Raw genomic sequence first — 4,582 nt, forward strand, 5'->3', positions numbered from 1 at the left:
TTTCTGTTTTGTAAATAAGTTCATTTTGTATCATTTTTTTAAGATTCCACGAATAAGTGGCATCATATAGTATTTGTCTTTCTCTGATTTACTCTACTTCATATGATAATTTTTAGGTCCATCCATGTTGCTGATAATTCTATTTTAGGAGGAGTATTACCACATCTTTATCCATTCATCAATTAATGGACACTTAGGTTGCTTCCATGTCTTCACTATTGTACATAGCACAGCTATAAACATAGGGGTACATGTATCTTTTCGAATTAGAGTGTTGTTTGGGTATGTACGCCCAGGAATGGGATTGCTGGATCATATGGTAACTCTAGATTTTGAGGTCCCTCCACACTGTTTTCCATTATGTTTACATTCCCACCGAAACTGTTAAGAGGGTTCACTTTTCTCCACATCCTCTCCAGCATTTATTGTTTGTAGATTTTTTTGATGATGGCCATTCTAACTGTGAGGTGTTACCTCACTGTAGTTTTGATTTGCATTTCTCTTAACACTTAGCAACGCTGAGCATCTTTTCAGGTGCCTGTATTGGCCATCTGTATATCTTCTTTGGAGAAATATCTATTTAGGTCTTCTTCCCATTTATTCAGAGAAGGTGATGGCACCCCACTCCAGTACTCTTACCTGGAAAATCCCATGGATGGAGGAGCCTGGTAGGCTGCAGTCCATGGGGTCATGAAGAGTCAGACATGACTGAGTGACTTAACTTTCACTTTTCACTTTCATGCATAGAAGGAAATGGCAACCCACTCCAGTGTTCTTGCCTGGAGAATCCCAGGGACGGGGTAGCCTGGTGGGCTGCCATCTATGGGGTCGCACAGAGTTGGACACGACTGAAGTGACTTAGCAGCAGCAGCCCATTTATTAATTGAATTGTTTGTTTTTTTGATATTGAGCTGTAGGAGCTGTTTATGTATTCTGGAAATTAAGCCCTTGTCAGTCACATTATTTGCAAATATTTTCTCCCATTCCATAGGTTGTCTTTTCATTTTGTTTACAGTTTTCTGTGCAAAAGCTTGTATATTTGATTAGGTCCCATTTGTTTACGTTTGCTTTTATTTCTATTGCCTTAGAAGACTGATCTAAGAAATGTCAGAGAATATTTTGCGTATGTTTTCTTCTAGGAATTTTATGGTGTCATGTCTTATATTTAAGTCTTTAAGCCATTTTGAGTTTGTGTTTGTGAGGGAGTGTTCTAACTTCATTGATTTACGTGTGACTGTCCCGCTTTTCCAACCCTACTTGCTGAAGAGACTGTCTTTTCTACATTGTATATTCTTGTCTCCTTTGTCTAGAATTAATTTTTAAAGACTTTTTAAAAATTGAGGTGTAATTAAGGGGGGATGGGCAATATAGGGGTAGGAGATTAAGAACTACAAGCTGTCATATATAAATAAGCTAAAAGGATATATTGTATAATGGCATATAGACAGTATTTTATAACTACTGTAAATGGAGTACAACCTTTAAAAATTTTGTATCACTATTTTATTATATACATGTAGCATATAACATTGTACATCAACTATAATTTAGTTTTAGAAATTAAGGTGTAATAGTGTATAATATACATAATTATGATTACATGTTGTTTAGTTGCTAGGTCGTGTCCAACTCTTTTGTGACCCTATGGACTGTAGGCTGTCAGGCTTCTCTGTTCATGGGATTTCCAAGGCAAAAAGACTGGAGTGGGTAGCCATTTCTTTCTCTAGGGGATCTTCTGGACTCAGGGATCAAACCCCTGTCTCCTGCATTGGCAGGCGGATTCTTTACCACTGAGCCACCAGGAAGTCATATATATTACAAACATAATTATAAATTTAATATATAATTTTGGAGAAAATAATTGCAAATGATATGACTGACAAAGGCTTAATTTCCAGAATATATAAACAGCTTATCCAACTCAAGAACAAAAAAAGAAGCAACCCAGTGAAAAATAGGGAGAAGACCTAAGTAGATATTTTTCCAAGAAAGACATACAGATGGCCAATAGGCACATGAAAAGATGCTTATAATCACTAATTATTAGAGAGATGCAAATCAAAACTACAATGAGGTACCACCTCACTTTAGTCAGAATGGCCATCATTTAGAAGTCTGGGGTAGGGGACTTTTAGCTTTTAGCTACTCTGTAGCTCAGAGTAGGGGGCCTGAAGAAATGGCTCCTTTGTTTACAACACACCCAACAGGAATCTGGGTTCATTGTAACAAGAGGCACAAAATTTCTGGCCTTCTATGAATGAGTATCCAACACATGTCCCCCTGTACCTCCACGTGGCTGCTGGGCAGGACCAGTGGGACAGGGCTCAATATTTGAAGGAAAGCTACAATATTTAGTAGGTGAGTTTGCCACCTAGAGTCTATTTGGTCCATACATGGGTATGCCATGAGCGATCTTACAGACATAAAAGCTTTGAACCTCTCTGTTTAAGGGAAAAGAAAGAAAAAAAAATAGGTTCTATATGCTATTCTGGAAAAGACAAAACTATGGAGACAATAAAAAGATCAGTGCCAGGAGTTTGAGGGGAGTGAAGGGGAGATGAATACACAGATACAGAAGTTTCTACGAGCAGTGAAAATACTTTGAATGACATTATAATGATGGTTATATGTCATCAAAGTTTTGTCCAAATCCATAGAATGTGGAACACTATTCATTTCATTAAAGGGAAACCTAAAGGTGAATTGTGGACTTTGACTTTGGTGCTATGTGTCAATGTAGTTCATCCTTGTTTTTTTTTTTTTAAAGGTACTAATCTGTTGATATTGGTTGTGCATGTGAGGAGAGGGGTGATATGGGGAATTTGCCTTCCTGTCAGTTTTGTTGCAAACCTAAAACTTCTTTTAAAAAGTCTCAAAAAAATTAACATTCAGGAAAGAAGTTTTTGGCAAAACTTTTGTTTCACTTTTATAAATATATGCATATTATATGTGTGTATGTGTTTGTTGGATTGTGATTTTTTTTTAAACATCAAAAAATTTCTAGGCCACTGTAGTTAAATTATACTGGCAAATAAAAGCACAAATTAACCTAAAAAAAAAGTCTACAAGTAATAAATGTAAGAGAAGGTGTGGAGAAAAGGGAACACTATGGTTTGGAATGTAAAGTGGTACAGCTACTGTGGACAACAGTGTAGAGGTTCCTCAAAAACTAAAAACCGAATTACCATATGATCCAGCAAGGCCACTCTTGGGCATATAGCCAGATAAAACTATAATTTGAGAAGATACCTGAACCCCTATGTTTATTGTAGCACTATAAACATGGAAGCAACCTAAGTATCCATCAACAGATGAATGGGTAAAGAAGATGTGGTATATCTATACCATGGAATATTACTCATTCTAAAAAAGTATGAAATAATGACATTTCCTGCAACATGGATGGATCTAGGGATTATCATACTAAACAAAGTAAGTCAGAGAAATACAAATACCATATGATATCACTTGTATGTGGAATCTGAAATACAACACAGATGAACATATCTATGAAACAGAAACAGATTCACAGACGTGGAGAACAGACTTATAGTTGCCAACAGGGGTTGTACGGGAGAAGGATTGGGAGTCTGGAATTAGCAGGTGCAAACTGGTGTATATATAATGGATAAACAACAAGGTCTTCCTGTGTAGCACAGGGAGCTATATTCAATTTCCTGTGATAAACCATAATAGAAAAGAATATGAAAAATAATGTATATGTATAACTGAATTACTTTGCTGTACAGCAGAAATTAACATTGTGAATCAACTATAATAAATATTTTAAAAATTGATGTAATGTTATATTAGTTATTTGTATTAGTAATAGCACTGGGTTAGTTTCAGGTGTATAATATAATGATTTGGTATTTGTATATATTTTGAAATGAACACACAGTAAGACTTTATTTATAGCAGTTTTAGGTTCAACCAAGTTGAGAAGACGATACAGAGATTTCTTATATATCCTTTGCCCTCCCACATGCATAGCCTCCTTCATGATTGCATCTTCCACTAGACTGGTAAATTTGTTAAAATTGATGACTCTACATTGACACATCATTGCCACCTGAAGTCCATAGTTTACATTATGGTTCACTCTTGGTGTTGTACATTCTGTGTGTGAATAAATATATAATGACATGTACCACCATTACTGTGGAAAATTCTGAAAGAGATGGGAATACCAGACCACCTGACTTGCCTCTTGAGAAACCTATATGCAGGTCAGGAAGCAACAGAACTGGACATGGAACAACAGACTGGTTCCAAATTGGGAAAGGAGTACGTCAAGGCTGTATATTACCCTGCTTATTTAACTTATATGCAGAGTACATCATGAGAAACACTGGGCTGGAAGAAGCACAGCTGGAATCAAGATTGCCAGGAGAAATATCAATAACCTCAGATATGCAGATGACACCACCCTTATGGCAGAAAGTGAAGAGGAACTAAAACGGCTCTTGAAGAAAGTGAAAGTGGAGAGTGAAAAAGTTGGCTTAAAGCTCAACATTCAGAAAACTAAGATCATGGCATCTGGTCCCATCACTTCATGGGAAATAGATGGGGAAACAATGGA

General features: G+C 36.4%; 1 non-coding gene across 1 annotated transcript; it reads left to right on the forward strand.

Annotated features, from left to right (window-relative positions):
* Positions 1–2,147: 2,147 nt before the first annotated feature.
* Positions 2,148–2,274, forward strand: LOC113876873. Its single transcript, XR_003506611.1, has one exon. It is a non-coding gene; the product is annotated as a small nucleolar RNA SNORA11 (small nucleolar RNA).
* The last annotated feature ends 2,308 nt before the right edge of the window (positions 2,275–4,582 follow it).

This window comes from Bos indicus x Bos taurus, chromosome 18, assembly GCF_003369695.1.
Source record: "Bos indicus x Bos taurus breed Angus x Brahman F1 hybrid chromosome 18, Bos_hybrid_MaternalHap_v2.0, whole genome shotgun sequence".
Lineage (NCBI taxonomy): Eukaryota > Metazoa > Chordata > Mammalia > Artiodactyla > Bovidae > Bos > Bos indicus x Bos taurus.